The sequence below is a fragment of the Molothrus aeneus genome, chromosome 1, assembly GCF_037042795.1.
Source record: "Molothrus aeneus isolate 106 chromosome 1, BPBGC_Maene_1.0, whole genome shotgun sequence".
NCBI classification, from domain to species: Eukaryota; Metazoa; Chordata; class Aves; order Passeriformes; family Icteridae; genus Molothrus; species Molothrus aeneus.
This window is the reverse complement of record NC_089646.1, coordinates 107,365,003-107,386,270: the sequence shown is the minus strand read 5'-3', so window position 1 is coordinate 107,386,270 and position 21,268 is coordinate 107,365,003. Positions and strand designations below refer to the sequence as shown.

Sequence of the window (21,268 nt, the reverse complement as noted above, 5' to 3'; positions counted from 1 at the left end):
CGCTCACTCTTCAGGCACCCCAAGAGCCCGGACGCGAGTTATCCAACTTACTTGCCCCCCCTCAGTCTCTTCATGCCCTGCCACTGGTCCAGTGGCCATTCACTGTGCCTGGGTGTTGACTTGACTGGTGCCTGGGTGCTGCCGTGCTCCCCCTCAGTGGCAGCACCGACCACTCAGCCCTATGGGCTTCCCCTTTCCTCCTTTTTAATTATTTCCCCCCTCTTTTATTTCTCTTTTTGCGGGAGATGTGACTTAGGAAAGTCGAAAGTCAGTCGGGCCAGAATAGTAGATAGGGGCATCAGGTATCATTAGTGTGTGTGGTGTTCTTGATGTGCTAATGAACTATTTGAATAACCTCAAATGCAAGAAACAGCCGGGAGAATACTCAATTACACACTAGTAATGAGGGTGTAATTTTAAACTTCAGAAGTTAACAAGAGGGTTAATATGGCAATTGCATTCATCTTGTATTTGTTTATTTAAAATAGCTCTGTTTCCTGGCAGTGATCCTTTTTTTTTTTTTTTTTAAGGCAAATTGGCTTTACTTGCCTTAGTTACCATAGTGGTGAAATATACAGTAAGAGCACAATTAAACGGGTTTAGGCGCAGCTTAGCCGTGGAATGAGCCCAAATTCATTAGATGTGTTTGGTTAAGGTAAAACGGTGTTGTCGAAAACGCTGTTGAGCTGTGCCTTGATGTGTGCCTTGCAGAGCCCCCTGTGCCGTGTGCCAGCACGTGCTGGTGCCTGCCCCCAATCCCCTCCAAAAGTACTTTCCTCTCGGGTGTTTGAGCACCGGCGCTAAATTACTTCAATTAAAGCCTCGCTGCACCTCTGCAATTGGCTTGAAGTTTGGAAGCCATTCTAAGTAAATCTGTAAAGCGTACACAGTTACGTTGTGCCCCATAAAATACCGCGTTTTGGGCAAGAACTTTACTGCTGGCTGCCCTACATGATTACAAAACCCCTCTGACATTCTTGTGTCAAGTAATAACAGGGATCGCAGCCGTCAGCCAGGGAGCGCGGCGCTGGGCAGGCACAGGTATATGACATGCCTGAGCTGTTTCCCGAGTGGAAATACCAGTTCTGGACAGACTGACCCTTTCAAAGAGTTTGCCAACTAATCAACCAGCCTGAAGGCTAATTGGGGTGGGGAGGGGGAGGGCAGGGCTCCCAGCGAATGCCTGCATAAGCATCTATGTTCTTTAAGATACCTGTGACCTCTCCTTTCTTTCAGGGAGGCTTTTTTTGGACCACTTCAGTGGAGTACTGTAGCTTGATCCCCTGCTGTGTGTATCTGGTGTTTCTGAATGGCTTAGAGGCTTGATTATGTGCAGATAATGTTTTTGTTCTAGCTCATTATTTCAGGTAAAAGCTAATGCTCCTCGCTGTATTTAACCCTGGATTCCTCTTCCCCTTGCTTTTAACGATCTTGAAAGCAATTTCGAAACTTCAGGCACAGTTCAGCTTTTGAGGAGGAGCACTGCACGTGCGTCTGGGAAAGGGAAGAGGGAACTGAGCAGAGCAGTCAGTGGTCATGGAGTGTGTGCGTCTTTAACCTGTTAAATGAGGTGTCTTGATACTTTCAGGTGTCAGACTAGAGAACTCTATCTCTACCCTGGCCCACAAATCCCTTCACACTTGCAGAAAGCTTAGGCGAGGAGAAATCCAGCTGCTGTAGTGTTTGGTGCAAAGCTGAGCTTCCTGCGGGAAGCGTTCGGAGCTGTAATTCTCATTAGCAGTGGGCTGTGGGGAGAAAGGGAGAAATAGCTGAAATAGAGTACACAGGCATCTGCTGTCTTCCTAAGTGTATCAAGAAAGAAAATGAGCAATCAGCAAGGGTAATAGAACTAGACAATGTGAGTTTTATCAGTAATTATATGGAAATGTTCACCTCCATTCATAATTTCATGAGTTAAACAAGGTGCCCACTCACTTTTGTAGCTGAATCTTGCCGTTGCTACAAACCTCATTAATGTAAACCTATAATAGAAAAAAAAAGTCTCTCTCTTTTCTTTTTTTTTTTTTCCTCATTTTCATCACCAATTTTTCTTGTGTCAGTTTTAACTTATGCACTTCTGGGATGTGACAAAATGAAAAAATACTGGTTGGGGAATGGATTTCCTTGGGAGACTGTTAATGCTAAACTTTTTCTCTCTAGCTACCTTTTATGATACTTACACTAATCGAGGTCCAGGGCATTTCCTGGGGAAATTAATGACTGGCTGAGGTTAATGGCCCAAGGCATTGCCTCAAGCCATTGGCTCTCCCAGCCCGGTCATTAATCCCCAGGAAATGCCCTGGCCCTCAATCGTTATTGCTTAATTATAAACAAAGAGTTTCTAGGCCTTTTTACTGAATATATCTCATCAAGTACCATGACACTAAATTCCACTGTTGACAAATATTACTGATTCCTTGAAAACATGAAGGTCATAAGTTTGTGGTTTATTGGTTGTCTTTGTAATTAGTCTTCTAGGGGACAGATTGTGGAACTCATGGATTTGTGCAATACTCTGGTGAAAAGTGGTGGCATAATGTGTGGGTATCTTAGCATATATTCCTTATACTGTGAGTTTTGAATTTTTTTTTAATAGCATTTAGCAGAGTGTGGAATATGATAGTACTAAATGGGATGTCTTCAATTTGCATTGACTGTTTGAGCAAGAATGTTGATTTTAGGCTTTTGTGTTGTAGCTCCCATTTTTTGTTTAGCCCCAAATTTTCTTTTCAACACTGAGTTGGTAGGAGCCTCCTCCAGAGCTCAGGAAAGGTACATTAAATGTTCATCTTGATCCAACTATTGCTTTAGGTTTTAACCTTAAGAGCAGCATTTATAGTGTATTTTAAGCATACAGCACTGCCATCATGGCACAACTTTCTTTTCAGCTCTTATTTGCTCTGAAGTGTAGCAATTTTCCTGCCACTGACAGCAGTACTTCAGTTCAAGTTGATGACAGAGAGATGTAATTTGGCTGTTGTTCATCTCCCATGTTGCTGAAAGATGAACAATAGCTAAAGCTTGAACTTTTGATGCTACAATGTGGTGGTAGCTTTTGGGTTTTATAGATGTGGTACATGCTGAACTTACTACAGTAGTAATACCCAAAAATAGGTGTAGGAAAATAGTTTGGCCTCTGCCAGGGGGGAGGAGAGTTGCCTGTCACTTGCAAATGCTTTGGTTACATTTGTTCTGTGACTTGGTTGTGTTTCTCTGGCCTGTTTATGAAGAATTTATTAGCTATTAAGATATCTATCAAAAGCTTGGTCATTAAAACCTGAGCCATGTGCATTTGTCATAGCTGTTTTGGGGAATCCTGAAATGCCTTTCTTTTTTTTTTTTTTCCTTCTGCTTTAAATTCAGAGTTGCCCTTTTTGCTGTCTTTTGATCTGACACATGCCTTTTCATTGCCTTACATTCTCTTTGAAGGGCTTACTTTGACCTGAACCAGAAATCTACTTCTGGCTGCAGGTTTTGCAAAAGAAGGCAGAACAATAGCACATGAGGAATATGAGTAGACAGTAGGCACAACCGGGAGCAAATCAAAAGTAGCTAACAAGTCTAACCCCTTTTAGTCTTGGATTTTGGAGGAGGCAGATAAGAATCTGATCTGGGAACGTCCTGCACATTCCTTAAATGGCCACAAAATTGACTTGTGTTTTGTGCAAGTATCTCTAGAGCTCTGACCAGAATCGTTGGTAGTGCTTCCCCAGTGTGCAGGGCAGAAGAACTCATCAGGTAGCTTCAGGGAAGGACGCTTAGGATAGTGGTGTAAGGATGCTAGGCTTTATTTCTAGCAGGGTAATAGATGCAGCAATATCCCTATCTTAAGGGCTTGAAGTACAGTGGCTATTAAGACTGATGGCTGCTAAAGACCTTGTTAGTTCTTGTGACAGTACTGCTATTGATCAGGTTTCAGAGGTTAGTGCTGTGATCGCTGCCCTACTGCAGAGTTAGTGCTCTTCTCTTTGATTACTGGATTATCCCAGGTTGCAAGAAAATCCACAATTTTCTCATTTTCTTTTTTAAAAGAAGCATTGAGGTTAAAGTCGTAGAAGGTATGGGTTAAAGAAAGTTTAATCTATGGTTTAAGAAATTGTATCTAACTTGAGGCTGCTGTTTGTTGTTACTTTGTTACTTACAGATTTTTTAATGAGGAAGGTTTTTGCTCTTCTGCTGAGTTACAGATCTGGAAAGTAGATCTGTGGAAGGGACTACTATACCTAATACTCATCAAAATTGCTATGAAATCCTTGGAGGGCAAGGGGATAAGGTAGTGTGGTATCAAGTTTGGTCCCCAAAGCTTTCTTATCAATCTCCTTAGTGAAATGCAGGAATCCTGGCTATGGCTCTTTCGGGTGGAAGTCAGTGTTGTTTGTAACTGAGTGCTTCTAAAGATTGTTGAAGAGAGATAGGGTTTTTCTTTTTAAGGAAGTAGGATATCCCAGGCTACATTCCTTATAATGAAGATGAAGCTTGTTAGGCATGTGAGTGTTTCCCAAGATGAGTACAAGACAAGCAGAATAGATATTAGGCGTAGTAGTCTTATATACAGCTTTGGGGGCAGTACATGCACTGAAAGGAATGAAGGGAACTGGTTTTTCTTTCCTTGGCTGAGATTGGTCCATGTTGAATGAGCTGTTAGGGAGTTGATTGTAGGTGACTTGGGAGAGTATTTCAGAGTAGATCCAAGAATGGTGTTTTGATACACACATTCAGAATGGTGGCTGTGGAGCTAGAGGTCCAATACTCTCTTTGTAGGTCCTCTTGGTTGCATTGGCATATGATATGTTGGAGGTATTAAATTGTGCAACTATTTCAGCTGGTGATTTTTACTATCACTTAATTTTTCAAAATATTTTTCCTTTTTAGAAGTTACACTAATTTTATTTAGTTGCATCACATGAGCTGGTCGGAGAACTTGCTTTGTCCAACCTTCAGCGATGGCAGGAAAGCAAGAGGTGACCGGTCCCTTGTAGCTCAAATGAATATGACTTTTGTGATACAATCAGGAGAAAAGAAAACAACATCACTGAAGGTGCTGCTGTATTTTGACACTCTTTTACATCCTGTAGAATCTGAAATGACTATGTTGGTACTCTGTGCACATCAAAGATAAAACGCACAAGCTTAAAGGCAGCAGAGAGCTGATTTTTTTTTTTTTTTTACATAAAAAGTATTCTGTGATTATCCTGTAAAAGATTTCCCATTGCCCACTGCTCTGTTTCTAGAGAGCAAGAGATCAGAAACTGCTCAGTCTAATTGGTGAGTCTGTGTGACAGGGAGCTGCCTTATTTCATGTATGGTGTAGAAATAAATGAGTGCTTAAACCCTTTGAAACATACCACTACTGCAAAAGCCATAGGCTGTAATTAAATTGAATGTGGGGTTGTATTGTCTTGTGCCCTTGGCTATAAACTTGATAACAGGCCATGGTACCCCCACTATTGTGTTGGAAGCTGGAACCTAATTAGAGATGTTGTAGATTTTCAGTCACTTTCGAAACCCTTCTGTTCATCTTTTTCCCCATGTCCTTTCTTATTATTTTGCTTTTCTATTTCTGAAGCAACAAATGCACCCTTCTTTTCAGAAGGAAATTGTTAAAGGCATGTAGCCAAATATGTATGTGCAAGATAATTTTTTTATCATATTTTGGATTCCAGGGACAAGTGTTGGTTACTGCATTTTATCTGATATGGAAGAGATTTATTAGTGTTGAGACAGTAAAAATATATAATCATGTTTCCAGGGAATGCTTTCAGATTCTTCTAGGCATTAGAATGGGGAATAAGGAAGGGATTGGAACTTCTCATAATACCTTGATCTGAAAGTAACATTGGAACATGTACAATTGAATTCTGTTCTGGTTGTTTTTTGGGGATTATCAACCAGGAAAAATGGCTTTTCTGGGCTTTTAGAAATTTTACATGCTTTGCATTCAGCCAATTTTAGTTGATCTGAAAACCTTCAAACTTGCTAAGGACTTAATCCCCAATGAGAACAACTATCTTTGATGTGTTCTTAATGCAACTTCTAGTTTCAAAAATAATCAAAATTGTAGTGCACAAATGTATTATAAACATTTCCAATAAATTCTTAGTTAATTGATAAGCTCACCTATTGTGTGCACCGGTACACTTCTGTAGCTAGGACAGATCAGTTTAATGAAATGGAAATTGAATGACATTTTAAAGCCCCATTCACTTTACCAATGTATGGATTTTTTTTTTTTTTTTTTCACTGTATGTTTAGGACACATCTGCTCCATATAGCACAGTTCTGAGCTAGCACCTCCTTGAGACTTCTGACTTGCTTCAAATCCTAGCCTGAGTGTTCTGATGTGGTTTGCAGTGTTCTTGGTACTTAAAATAGGTCATGTAGTCTGGATATAATGCATTAGTGTGTGACTTCTGGAGAGAGGTAATCACTTCTCTTCAAACAGTGTCACCAGCTGTAGGAAACAAGTCCTTCCCCAAGGTGGACACAGGACATGAGGACTGAGTGGAGCTTTTTTGGTAGTGGGGATAGCTCTTGGTGGAAGGGAGGTTGTTTGGTAGGTGCTGTTCAAGTAACACAGGCTGGACCATTTGTCTGTGTAAAGGGAAGAGAGCAGAAAACTCTTTACAGGAGGCAAGGTGTGAAGCTGAATTTTGGCTTTCCTTTTTCTGCTTCCTTATCCAAAAAGTCTTGTGGAGGTGCTGGGGTGATTTCTGAGCTGAGCTTAACTCTACCACAGTGCTTCACTTCTCACTCTCCTCCTCAAAGTGTCTAGGGACCAGGACCAGGTTTGACGATGCTGTTGTTCATTTTAGTTTGGCTTTTGATATCAGGAGTGAGAGGAAGAGGAGCCTGTGTAGTTGAGACTCTTCTGCTTGGTAGCACTAATGAAGGAGCCACAGCTCTCAGGCTCCCCTGCAAATTGGCACCTGTGTGTACTCTGTTAGTACTTCTGTGTCAGCCTGTCAGAAATGTAATGCATAAATTCCTAAAACACCTTCTTTTAAGCCTTTCGTGTGTGCGTGTGTCTGCTTATGTTTATTCAAAATTAGAGATTGCTGGAAAAATTTCAAGAGTGATTTCTCAACACCCTTCAGCTGAATCCTGAGCTTTTACTCACCACAGTGATATTTTTAGCTGCTTCTTCTGCTGCTGTTGATTTTTCTCTGTAGGTTCTAGAAGGCTTCAAAAGTGGCAGAGGGAGGTCGGTCTGCAGTAAGGGCAGTATCCAGTGTCTGATGCCTTGGCTTTGAGTCATTCAAGTCCAGTTTGGTCATACTGAGCCCTTACTGTGATGCAGGGTGGCAAGGATGGGGAGCTTGTCCTCACCTTGCTGGTGAGACCTCTTGTTTCATGGGTGCTGATGTGTCTGCAGTGCACACCAAGGGACAGCATTGAAACTCTTGGGCTCAGTAGCACCAGTGGTTAATTATTGAGCATCCTCTGGTTGGAAGCTGCCCTGGAGAAATAGCAGCAGAAGCGTGTGGTGTGTGTGGCCAGTGCGGGGGTGGGAGCATGGGTGTGCGGGTTTAGCGTGAAAGAGAAGGGGAAATCCGCTCGTGTTGCCATCCTCACTTCATTTCTGTTTGGGATGGCTTGAGACTCTTCTTGATCTTTTGTCTGAAATGTGGGGAAGAGGAGAAAGCAAGGGAGATGAAGTTGACTTAAATAGCTTCCTTCCTTCCTTCTTAACAAGGGCTAGCTGTTTCACCTGTGACACGCCTGATAAATTCTTTCCCTTGTATTGAAATCACCCCATTCAGAAGAATGTGAGTCTTCTGAAGTGCTGTAATTAACCCATCTAGTTTTGATGCCAAATTGGGAGGACCTAGCTGAGAGTTGGGTTGACAAGTTGGAAAGTGTAAATGGGAGCACAGATGTCCTAACAGAATCCTATGGCTGTAGTACAAACTGTTTGAAATTCAGATAAAGAGGGAGCCTGCTTCAACTGATTGCCTTTTTGAGGGTTTCCTTGTGTTTCTAATGATTTTGTAACTAGCAGCACTGGCTAGTCACAAAAAAAGTTTGCATGCTATTCCTCCTTATCTCAGATATGACAGTGATACTGGCTGTTTGTGGTGATGCTTTTTGTAGGTTTTTATCAAGTTGATCAGTACTAGTTTCCATCTTGAGTTTAGAAAATGTCTTTCTTGCCATGATACACTAGTTTCTGCAAGCTCTCCTAGATTGTTGCAATACCGGGTTCATATTTTGCTCAAGTTCTTAAAATGCTTTTTAAGGGATGGGGGAAATAATAAGATGCTCTAAGCTTGTGCAGTTTGACTAATCAGCAGTTCAGAATGACCTGTTGAGCTTTTCGGTTTATTTTCTCTTGTCTCTTAATTTAGTAATGCTGAAGTATGTATCTTGCTGATTATCTCTTTGAAAATACAGTTTCTTGGGGAAAAAAACCAAAACACTTTCTCTGAAAACACACACTGATCAGTGACTGACTGACTTAGGAGGGGAAAAGTAATTGTTCTTTGAGGAAGAACAGATAAGGCAAAGCTATCTGTGGTCCATGAAACCATGTGAGGAAAACTTAAGTTCTCTAGAACTGACTGGATCTGGTAAGAATATGATTATGATTTTTTTTTCCCCAGCACAAACACTTGAAAAAGTCATATTCCTTAGCAGGGATGGCAATGCAAAATTCCTCAGTCTTTGAATCTGCTTTTTTTCCTCCTCAAGTGCTGTTTGAAAATAAAATAGTCAGAATGGGACTAACGTGGTTTCGGTGTCAGCCTCAAATTGCTGCAAAATCGGCTTTCTGAAGCTGCTACCAATCCAGAGCAGTATGTGTAACACAGTTACAGTTTGATTTTTGAAAAGCAAAAATAACTTTTATGTCCTTTCAGAACTTTGTAGCTTTGCCTTCCTTTTGGGGTATTTGACACACTTTCAAAGTAACCTTATTACTGGTTTTATCTCTTAGAAGTCTTTGTAAGTTACCTTTTCCGTGAGACTTTTCGTGTGTTACTTTTGAAATGCACTCGAATACAAAATTTTTTTTGTTGTTTCCACTGAAAGTACTCTAAGATACAAGCTGTTCTGTTCAGGTTTAGGCATTGGAAAGTATCAAAAGTGAGGAATTTTAAAAAAGCTAAGGAAAATGATGTTTATTCAAACTAGAAAGTACAAATGTGTCAAAATGGGCACAGCATGTAGAATGTACAGTGACTCAATACTAAATATAGTATTAGTTGAGTTGCTAATGCATTGTATTGATGTATGGAAGTAGCACTACACTACTGTGTAACTGGCAAAATTATCCCCATGGTACAGAGGAGGATAATTCAAGACTTCAGAGTTTATTGTGGTAATTCATTAAGAAAAGATCTCTCCTTCTTGTGCTAAAGTAGAATTTTAACCACTCCGTTTTTCTCAGTCTCAGTATATTCACTTCCAGACTGCCAGTGGATATAATCAGGACCATGAATGTAATAGTACGCTAGATTTGCAGTACAGGATAATGATATGGTAGTAACTGTGATTGCCATGTAAATATTCAGAAGCTTGTGTATGTTGTTTTAATTGTTGAGAGATACAAAGGCATCAGGTCAAATCTGTATCTTTCCAGGAAAAAAAATATAATAGATGAGATTTTTTTTTTTTTTTAATATAGAAGGCCCATGTCCAAATTTTTGCTAAAACAGCAAAACACACTCCTCCTCCTCCTGCTTGGTAACTCAGCTGACTATTTTAACTTATTAAGGCATTTTTATTTCTGTAAAGTGCTGGACTGATTTGACTGGACACTTCTTTTGCTAGGGGGTTGTGATCTTACCAACCTAGTTGCTGTGAAATGCTCTGGTGTTGTGGCATTGTTCTGTGTAGATTACCAGCAGCAGAGCTGCCAGAGCTACCCAGCTCCCCTAACCCTGTCAGCAGCTGCCCCTGGCCTGGCACAGGGGCTGGCAGTGCCCTCCATGGCCTGTCCCTCCTGCTGGGAGCTGGTTCAGGCTCCAGCCACAGGAGCAGTGGCTCAGGGTTCTGTAGGTCTTCTCAGGCTCTCCTCCCAAAAAGGGAACTAATGCTAGAAGGAAAAATTAAATATCTTCCCCTTCACCCCAATCTTTATAAAATCAAAAAGTTCCAAAAAAGCCCCACCCTGAAAAGCTTTAATTGTCTTTAGTTGTTAATGATAGTGGTCTGAAAGAGCTGTTATTTATTTTATCTGAAGGGATTAGATTTTAGAAGGGAAAGGAGCCTTCCAACCTATCAGGAGGCCAGAAAGGTTAAATAACTGAGTAGCAGGATTTTGAAGGCAGAGCATGATTACTTTGTGAGAAGAAAGATAGGGAAGTAATAGGTTGAAATGGAAAATAAGGAGAGGAAAAGTAGGGTGAGAATACCTTACCAACTATCTTGCTGCAGCATATCATTTGGGGAACTAGATTAACTTCTGTATGCCAGTGTGCTTCTGCTGGATTAGTTAATGGATTCAAGGATCAAAAAATAATGTCTCTGTTTGGAGAGGGGTAAAATTGAGGAAGAAATTAGGGGGGAAAACATCCTTCTTTCCTAACGCTAAATAACAAATTTAGTAGGTGCACTGAAACAAAATCTGATCAAAGAAAAGGTGGACCCAGAGGGATGGCAAAGAAGAACTATGCATATTTTTCTTTAAAGTAGAAAAGCTAGAGGAAAATATAAAAGAACAATTAAGGGGCAGAGAGGGAAATCTGAGTTTTCTTCAACTTTAGAGTGAGTTAAAAAAAAGTGAGTGGGACTTAAATGAAGTGTGTTGTATTATTACCTCTTAGGGGAACTAAAATCTAAAGGGTTTTTTTTTCCTTAACCTTCAGAAATGTGAAATTTAAACCTTGATTTCCTGTAGAGTTTTGTACTGGAGTAAGCCTTAGTTCTTGGGTATGTATTCTGAAAGAAATCTGCTGTCAGCATGGTGGTAAAATGGCCTGTAAGCATTGTGTTTGGTTTTATGCCTAATGGACAATAAAGTAGTTTCCTGAAGCTACTTGAAATACTCCTTGTAAACTAAAGTGTCCGGATCAATTTCTCATTCACATCTTATTAAAGCTCACTGAGGAAGTTGGGAAAGCATGGTTTTGATCAGAGCACTGTTGAAGCTAGTCATAAACTCTCTTAATCCTTAAGCTACTTCATAAAATTCCTGAGAAGAACCCTGGTGGGTTCCTGCTTTCAAAGACAGCTTCATCCCACCTGGATGAAGCCAAGCAGGGAGAGCAGCTCCACTCTCTGGTGGGAGGGCACTCGGGAAGTGGATGGGGTCCAGGGGAGACAATTGGAGTGTCTTGTTTTTCCCATGTTTATCTGACTCTCAGTTTCCTAGTGGAATACTAGGATTGTTGAATTATTTGCATGAATAGCTGTCTGCATCCAAAGTGACTTGTGCATGCTAGTCTATTCTCTGTATGTTAATGCCTGAATTTCTCTTGTGCAGTCAGTTCATGTTACATGACAACCTTTAATGCCTCGGTGGTGTGCTTGATCAAAACACTTTTTTTTTTCCCCCCTAAGGAAACACATGGTGTCACAGCTCTGAGAAGTCAGGAATTTCTTGTTGGTAGGTAGATGGCTGGGTGCTAGCTTTCAGCATCACATTCTTGAGAAGAAGTTAAGCTGCTATCATACTGTACTCCACTTCTTTCATAAATATATTTTAAACTTTTATGATCTCTTCTATCAAGTTTCTGCCTATGCATCTGCATGAGTAGGAGGCTCAAATCAATATTTACAGGGTCTGCTTTCATGCTTTATATATGCAGCTATATCAAGATACATGATTGTGCATTTTATAAGAAACTTATTCAAGGGGAAGTGTTCATCTGATCAGCAATATCTGCTTTTTTAACAATGATAGGAGGATGCTTTGAGCATAGTTGTATAAGGAATGTCCTTTGGAGAAACTGTCAAATATGCTGGCCATTTTGTGACTTGAAAATTGTGTTTAACTGTGGAGAAAAGTGGCCACCACAACATCAAGGCTCCCTGGAGCAGCAAGTGTGCTGCCTGCATGCCAGCGGGACAGTGCCACCAAAGTAAGTCGTGTTTCAAGACACAGGAAATGACAATGTTGGAGATGCTCTACCAGCAAATGGAAGGCTGTAAGCAGGATACAGGATAGATGGCAGAGATGTTATTCTGGCTGCACTAGTGAAAGAGTCAGAAAAAGGGGGCGTGGGGGAAAAGGTCCCCATCTGTAAAAATTGAAAGTATGTTAGCTGTTCCTAAAGCACATTTTTTGGTGACTTGTGAGAAAAGTAGCAGTCTCAGCCTGGGTCTTAGTAGGCAAGTATCCTTGCATGTTGGTTGTCACGAGCTCATGCTGGTTGTGCCTGCTGTTGGCAGCCTGGGTGGTGAAGAGTTGCTCTTGCCCCAGAGGTGAGCTCCTGACTGGCAGGACAGGGTGACAGCCACGAGAGAAAACTTGCTCTGCCAGTGGTGCACTTTTTGCCTGGGTGGTCTGCTAGGCTGTTGATGTGATGTTACCTCAAAGCAGCAGACTCCTGTACCAATTTCAGTGGAAAAACAAGACTAATGGCCAAATTTCTACACTCTGTCTTTCACTAATTGTGACAAATAGTTTGCTTCTCCATCCTCCTGGCTTCACCATCTTTTTCATATAACTCACTGACTTTTACTTATGGCATCTTGTCTCTAATAATTTTTTAATGAAGCAGACAATTATATTTTATTTTATCTTGTGTGAGCTGCTTCTCATCATTTATTCTTGTTTCCCTCCACTCCATTTCCACTCCAGGAAAAAATTATTTCCAGTGAAGAAGGGCTGGATGTGTGACATTCCAGCACTATTGCAAATGGCCCTACAGATTTGCTTGCATACCCTATTTTCTCACCTTGAATGCATGCAAGGAAGGTCATATGGGGCCTGTCCCCATTCCCCATCCCCACATCAGTGACCAAGAGCAGATGTCTGTAGAGGAGAACAGAAATGGAACAGATAGGTGATGCTTTTCATGTGGGTGTTATAAAGATGTTTGCCACTTCTCCCTCTGAGGTGTGACATGTCAGAAGCACATTAACCATTAAGAAGCAGATATTAACAGAGTCACATTGGACCTGTGGGATGTATGGACTCCTTTACCTTTTCCTCTCAAACTGTTTTGATGGGAATGTTGATTACAGACAAGGTAAACTTGTTTGTACTTCATTTATTAATAACAAACTGTAAACTGCCCTGCCTCCCCTCCCCACAGGCAAGGTACTTGAGGAGATGCCAGGCAATTAAAGTACTTAAGACAGTAATTACAGTCAAATATACAACAAAAATAAAATCACTGCACATGATTTTTTTTATGCTTGGTTTTGTTCTATGCTTTTATTAAACCGCAATTCTTGCCTCACGATTGAACAGGAATCTCTCAACTGGTAATACCAAAGTGTTTGACAAGCTTTCTTTGGTTCATCTGCGTATTTAGCAAACTCTTTGATCGTCTTCCTACTGAATTCATCACAGCTCAGATTCCTGCTTTTTAGATGTATCTTGCTATATAAAGCTGGTGTACCTCTGAGCCTCAGTACCAATCAGTAGGGAGGTGATACCAATGCTATCTTGAAACTCTTCCTTTCTTACTTTTCTTGCTGGTTTTCTTATTGTACAAAGAGTAGCATCTCTAGTGGTAGTGATGCTTAGGAGGGGAAGGCTGAATTAAGCTGGGGTGTTCATTTGGCTTCAGATACTTGAATTAAACCTGATGCATTTTAAACTCCAGAAATAAGTGTCAACAGGTTTGATTTGTGAACCTATTTACTGAGTTAGCATCCTGCAGTAGAGTGTGTAGGCCAGCTCAGTATTTTTAAGTGAAATTCTAAGGGACTTCAGCATTCCAGATAAAGTACACTTTAAAAAGACAGAAACTTAGCTGTAATGAGATCCAGCTGGTGTGCATAAACCTTTCACATTGTGTTACATAGTTAAGTTGGTAAGTAATGTATGGGGAGAAGTTCTGGTGGCTTATTCTTTTGTACTGGAGTTTTACGAGGCTGTATAAATGCTGTAAGTATTTAATGGGGGAAATGCAGGATTAAAAGCAAACAGCTGATGATGTATGCTACAGAAATGTCATGGAGCAAATGTATAGTAGTATCCTTTCAGTAAATATGAGATGACTGAAACTTGACATATGTTAAAATAGCTCTCATAAGAACATATGTTGACTTATGTTAAAATAGCTCTCATAAGAATAATTTCCAATTGATTGGTTTTATTAATGTGACTATTGCAGATTATGCTGGATGGCATCAGAGTATAGATCTTCTCTGAGTAATGTTTTGACTGGTCTTTTTATTCAGTAAAATCTACATTGCTGTGGTATTCAAAGCAGAGGCCAGGCTCATGGGCTCCTTACCTGTTCTCCTTTTAACAAACTGTAATTACAGAAACATAAACTACATCTTCATTTACTTCAATGGTAAGAGCATGGGAGAAGAATGTGGGAAGGCATTCTTTGTGCTGCCATCAATTTACTTGCCTATCCTGCAGTTGTTTCATAAACATCCTAGAAAGCTCCTGAAAATACCGAATGTGGAATGTGCCAAAAGTGGTTAAAATGCAAAACTTTGTCCTCTGACAGACAAGCCCTGGCAAATCTTAGCTTGATATTGCTGCCCTTGGCTGCCCTCCTCCTTTGTGGAAGGCTTTTGCTCCTTTGTGGAGTCAGCAAAAGGAACTGTGTGCCTGCACTTCAGCAGCTACAACAAACCTCAGTTGAGGGATTCAGGTTTTTTGGGTGCTGTCACTGTCGCTGGTAACTTGAGTTGCCACGTTTATTCTGTGAACTGGAGCAGAGGAGGCAGGGTCATGTAGTCTGTTTTGCCAGCTGTGCTATGGGGGTGGTAGCCCTGGGGAGAGGAGTGGTTAAAAAAGAGTTGTCCGAAATTGCACAGCTATTTGCTGCATGATGATGTCTGAGCCCTCAGCTATCCTCATTTAAAGGCAATGGTCAGGGAGGTATCATAACATATTTAAAGCTTAGATAGCTGCTCTTAGAAGAGTATAATTTACAATATTTGCCACTTTTAATAATGAACTGAACTATTTGAGATGGCTCAATGCCCACTAAACAGTTAAAATGACAACCTAATTTTAAGATGCTGTTACCATGTGGGTATGTTGACCTCGAGCTGTTCAGAGGAATATTGTGGGGTGATTTTTCCATAGCAAAGGTATATTATGCTTAGGCACCCTTCTCCAAAAGGGAAGCTGAACTTAAAACTAGAAATAAATCTTCACTTTCTCAAGATTTATTCAATGAAAGGTGAAAGGAACACTCAGAACATGAGTGAATAATAAAAATCTTCTGGTTATGTGGGTTTGTATGTTCTTGTAAATCAGTCAGCAAGTTCCCAGTCATGACAACCACGTCCCACACTCTGACACTGCAGCCACCACAAAACTCAAGAGAGAGATGTAATCAACCCCTAATAAAAGTGGCGAACCAAACAAGCAGCATTAAAAAAACCAAGGTGCTGTCTTGCAGATTTCTGACTTATTTTTTTGCAGGCTGTCAGCATGCCAACAGACTCTTTAAACCCTCCCCCCTTTCCTCTGTGGGTCTCCACCTTGCCTCTTTCTTCTTGGTAAAGAAACAAGCAAAAATCGCATAATGGGACTTGATGCAGGGAAAATGGGCTGAAGACCTTTAATAGCTTATACATAAGGATTTGACATGGCTCAATGTTTTGTGATCTTTGCCTTTAAGGAAATGCTCATGTAAAATTTGGAAAAGAAATAGGTTGAAAGACAAGGCAGTGATAATGAATGCTCCTCTGTTTCTCTCACTGCCCTGGGGGCTGAGATCCCCACTGCTCCTGGTGAAGCCAGCATGAGGAGTTGGGCTGCACTGCTGGGCATTAGCCCTGCCTCAGGATTTCCAGCACGGGTGAGCTCTGGCCATGCTGCACCATGCCACCCAGATGTCCTGGGTTAAAAAATGAGGATAAAAGAAGCCTTACTGCTCAGCAGCCTTGGATCACTTGGCAGGGCTGTGCTTCTTGCCAGCTTCTCACTGCATGCAGGACCTGTGAATAGCCAGCAGACCTGCCGAAGCATTGGGAGCAGTGGCTGAAGGTGCTGCTAGGGATGACTGTGTACCCAACACCTTGTGTGCTTCTCCTGTGTGCATTGGCCTCCCTGGAAGTGAGACGTGAGCTTGCTTCAACCTCGGAATGGCTGATTCCAGTGCTCTGCCAGCCTCTGGCCAAAAGCTGGCCTGAACCGACCCTGCCTGGCTTGAGGTCTGGTGGGATCGCAGTGCAGTGGGAATAAGAGGCACTTTGTTCTCCATCATAGATACACTGTGATTAAACTTGGTAGTCATGAGGCCAGATTTACTGCTGTGCTCTCCCTGTTCTGCATTGCACAACAGCACAAACGCCCAGAGAGCGAGCAAATTTGATCCGTGTTTCCTAAGGATTGTGAAATTCTCTTTCTGTACAAATTTGCTGGCTGAATTTAAAGCGTGATTTATAAAAAGGGCCTTTCCTCTTAGAGTAAATGTGATTGCCCTTTCTGTAGGGCTGAAAGATAAATGTTCTTAGTCTTCAAGGGAACTTTTTTGGCATGCTATCCTTAACAAGATTTTGGCTCATCTTCCTGCTGCACACTTTACTAACTTAAAGCTATTTAACTGAGATGCAAAAGAAAAATATTGTTTCTTCAGCATTTGGACTTGATGATGGTATACAAGAAATGCAGAGTAAGGCAGGCATTTTTTTTGGACTGTTCAGAGGCTTTTAAAAATCCTCCAGTCTGCTGTGGTTCTTAATTTTGGTCAGTTTCCTCTGACTGCCATTGCAAGTAGACTTTCTGTTGCTAATCTGCTGCCTGAAATACTCTTTGTTCAGGAAAGCAAGTCTCTTTCTGTTGTAATCAGGACTAGGAATTCAGCTTCAGGGTCACTCTTTGTGCTGTAGAGTTCACTGACCATGTTTTGCTTCTGGCAGTCCTAGCTTTGGCCCCTTTACACAGATCAATGCCAGGCTAACCCCATTTATTACTACTACTGAATCAAAACTCTGCTTCTCCTATTTAATTTAGCTCAAAATAGATGTAATGCAAACAAGCGTCAGCATGGAAAATGGGGGAGAAGAAAAAACCATACTCAGGGTTTTTTTGAATTAAATACATACTAAATGGTGTCAGGCTGAAAGTGGGAAGAATTATTTGGCATTGTATCATTAGAACCTTTCTAAAAATCAATCATCATCATTGATTCTAATTTGCATATGAGTATTAGAGTTTGTCTGCTTATCTTCCATTCCTTTGTTGTGTTTAAAACCATTTATAATATAACTGTTACTGCTTAAGCTCAGCCACGCATTCACATTTCTCCTGGGTTTCTCAGTCCTAGATGAACCTCCTGGCTTGCTTCACTGTGCCCTCACGAGGTGAAGCTCCATCCTTATTCCTGGATTCCACAGTGTCAGCATCATAGAAACTTCCAGACTTGCTTCTGGTCGAGTGAGGCTGCTGTTGGCAGGACTGTGTTATTCTCGGTGAAGCCACTTGATGCTGAGCACTTTGTAAGGCTCATCACTGTGAGATGGGTTAAGAGGTTTTGTTGAAGCAAGCATGTGGCTTGACTCCTGTGGCTATCAAACCCTGTGAGTCTGATATAATTTTTTTCTGTGTCTGTGGCACACCTCAGTGTGAGAAAGTGTTGGGCACCTCAGGACTTACTTGAATTTTAGATGACAAGATCTTCATGGCATGGTTGGCATCCAGCCATCTTTCCTGGCCAGGGCTGGAGTTAGGAATTCCACTTGCCACACCTCATTCCATGCTGCTTTTCAAATATGTGGAATAAGGCACACACATACCCTCACCCGTTGTTGATTTCTGGATTGAAGTTCTGTTCGTTGTGCAAGGCAGTGTGGGTGGAAATCATGAGGTCTGTTTTTAATGCTGAAAAACAAAATCTAGCCATTCATCCTTCCACTCTAGCTCCTTTCCCCATGGATAAACCTAACCCTATTCCCTTTTGCTTCTTCAACTCTAAGATGGTGTTCATCAGAAATCAAGTGTCTAGTTTGCTGTATTTGTAATGGGATGGAAGATAGCTGAGACAATCTACAACTTTGGGATTGTTACTGAAGTTAAGTTCTCTTATGCTCTACTGGGTGATCACCACAAGACTCCTGAAACCCTTCCTGTTTGTTTCAAATGCTCCTTTATTTCTGACATTACAAATCTTCTGTTCTTGAAGCCAGGCTTCTCAAATATTTTTTCTGGAGGAGAGACCTATGAACTGAAATGTTTGGCATTTGGGAGGAGTTTGCTTTTGGTTTTGTTTTTTTCCCCCACTCTTGGCAATTTAACACCTTCTCCTTCTTCTGTCTGCTCTTTCCTTTTTCTTGAAGGGCTCTGTTGTTTCAAAAGGGGATTCTTTGGTTTCCCACTCCCAACATGTGCTCCTGTCTCTGTTGCACTCTGTCCTTACCCTTTTCAGGAAAGCTAGTGCTTCAGCCTCTGCTTTCCTTCTTTTCCACACCAGGGAGAGAGCTGATGGTTTCCTCCACTGCTCCTGAGTGGGAGGCTAGCATGAAGTGAGACCCAAGCTGTAAGACCTTCCTGATGTTTCTCTCAAATCTACCTGGTTCCAGACAAAATCCTTTGCAGTTATCTCCCCTACTTTATCTGAGATTGGTTTTTTAAAGACTCTGGATGTGTTGCCATGTACAGTTGTCCCTTTATCTGTCAACTTTTCCTCTTGTGAATGTTTCTTCCACTTTTCAGGTCCCTATTGGAATGTGGTCGGTTTCTTGCAAATGGTTTTAAAAAATTATTTCATCATAGTTGATGGTTTTCTGCACCTGACCCCTTTCATACTTTTGATACTCAAAACTGTTCTTTTAATTATTTTTTTAATCTTTTTTGTCCCCAATATTTTAGTCTTTATCCTTCTTTAAAGTTGTTTTTTCTGTATTGCAGAAGATAGGTTCAAAACTCTGTTTTGTCCTAGAGAGGCCCCTGATCAGCATGGTCTTACTGGTTATTACCACTCAAAATATTCAGTGAGTTTCTTTCCTCTAGCTTTGGTTAAATGAAGTCTTCCCCTGCTTCCCTACAAACACAACAAAAGATTTCTTAACTATTATTCTGAGTGAGGGTAAGTTAATCTAAAGCTTACTGCCTCAACAGCAGTTTAAGTGAGCTGAGCTGAGCCTTTTGGCCACTGCCAGCTTCTCTGAGAGCCCCGTAACGGGGCAGCCTGACAGAAGAGACATTTATTTCATAGACAAATGCCTGTTGCCCCTTGGTGGCTGGTCCAGCTGTGGCAAGTGACAGCCTATGTCCAGGGTTGTCTCACTCAACTTCTGTGTGTTTTGAAAATAATGTATCTTTATTATGTTTATCTTTTGTTTTCTTGATGAAGCTGCTGTTTGCTGGTTTAAGTTTGAGATGTCCCTTGGAATCATCAAAGGATGTGATTCTTCTCTGTGCAATGACATAGATAGGGGGACTATTGGTGTATGCCAATGTGTTTTTATTTTCAGTTTTATTGACATGTCTTGTACATTAGAGGCAATAAAAGCTAGTAGCTAGAGAAAATGAGACAGGCATTTATCTTTGATTGATCAGCATGGGTTTTGCTGCTTCTTTAAACATTTTTGGGTCCTTTTGCTGCCCAGCCACTGACATTTTGTGTTTTAGTAATGACCAGAGAGGTATTACCACAGATTTAGAAGCAGGCTATGCCATCCAAAGGAGTGCATATTGTATATAACATAGATTTCATCCACTCTTCTGAGGTTGTATGCATGGTCTGATTTGGTGTTGGATCAAGTAAAAGCCTTTTAATATAAAATTAAGAGTTTGCCGAGCTATTTAGCAGAGACTGTTTGTCCACAACCAAATAGTGGATTGCTGCTTCATGAAGTTGGCAGAGGCAATGATGGCTGCTGTTAGCCTATAGCACAGGGTTATATAGATTTGGGGTTAATCACCCCTGTGGGTAAAAAATGCTAAAATTAGCTGCCAAATGGATGTTTTTATCATATAAGCTACAAGGACTACTTGAGGAAATCCCTACGGGTCTGAAAACAATAACCAAAATTGTATTTCTTAGCCATGGATCTTAGAGTATCTTTTACATATAATGGAATCAAATGAACCAGATCTAAAATATGCTTTGTTCATGTGCCATATGGTTGTTGTGTTGCCAAGCACTCTTTTTGCCTGCCAGAGCAGACTCCTGTGTTCTCCTTTCCTTGAATCCTGCCCTTCACGCTGAAAAAACAGAATTGCTGCTTGACCCTCATAGGGAATGGTGGGCATATGACTTTCTCAGTTCCTCCCTGAATACATTTTCAGCATTTAAGAAAACTCCAAACACCAGAAAAGAGGCAAAGTGAAATAAAAAACCTTCATGTGATACTGCATTGAAGGAGCCTTTTGAATTTACTCACAGCTGTATTTAGCTTAGTTTGGGACTTCAGCATCTTCCTACCAGCCATCCAGAAACATACCTGCTTCTGTAAGGGATTTAAAATCCAAAGGTGGACAGATTTTGGAGTAGGGCGGGGATAGAGAAGTGTCTGGGTCACCAATGGGTTTGAGTGCAGGTTTCATGTGCCACGTGCATAGCCCATTCCCAGAGCTCTGGGGAGAAGCCCCCATTGCTGTGTGCTGCCTCTTGCATATTTTTAGCAGGGGGCTGTTTCCTGCCCCCATACAGTGACACCCTTCTGGTGTTATGCTGCCTGTCCCAAGGTATTAAGTAACCCACAGGCATTTTGAAATAGTTAATCATAATATGATTTCTCTCACGATAATGTTTGGGGTTTTTCATTCTCCTGCTTGTTATGAAATCTGTAGGCTGATAATTTTAATGGGAGTTACAAGAGGAGAGGAAAAATTCCCAGCAAGCCCTGGAAAAGCATGGGAGAGGAGGGTAAATGCTCCCTATTGCAGTCCATCCTGACAAGAACTTCCAAAAAGCCTGTCATCTCAGTCAGTTCAACTCTCACCCTTTCCTTGCACTGTTCTCCCTCTTGGCAGTCCCTGTCCCTCTAGTGGGGTTTTGATAAATTAACATTTTAGTGAGACTGGGGCGTTGCTTTGCTAAGTTCAGCTTCAGAGACTTGTAGGAAAGGGAGTAGATGAAAAAGCAAGAAAGAAAACTGAGTGACACAGGGGTCCTGAAGGTCAAGGTTTTTTGCTCATGGTGTTTCATTGATCCCAGAATGAGGAATGTATAATTTAATATTACAATTTCACACCTTATTTCTAATGCTCTATGAGACTGAGCTGTGATTTTCAAAA

General features: G+C 41.1%; 1 protein-coding gene across 5 annotated transcripts in view; it reads left to right on the top strand.

Annotated features, from left to right (window-relative positions):
- Nucleotides 1–21,268, top strand: part of KCTD1 (potassium channel tetramerization domain containing 1) — a 101,871-nt gene that overhangs the window by 35,251 nt on the left and 45,352 nt on the right. The window lies entirely within an intron of this gene.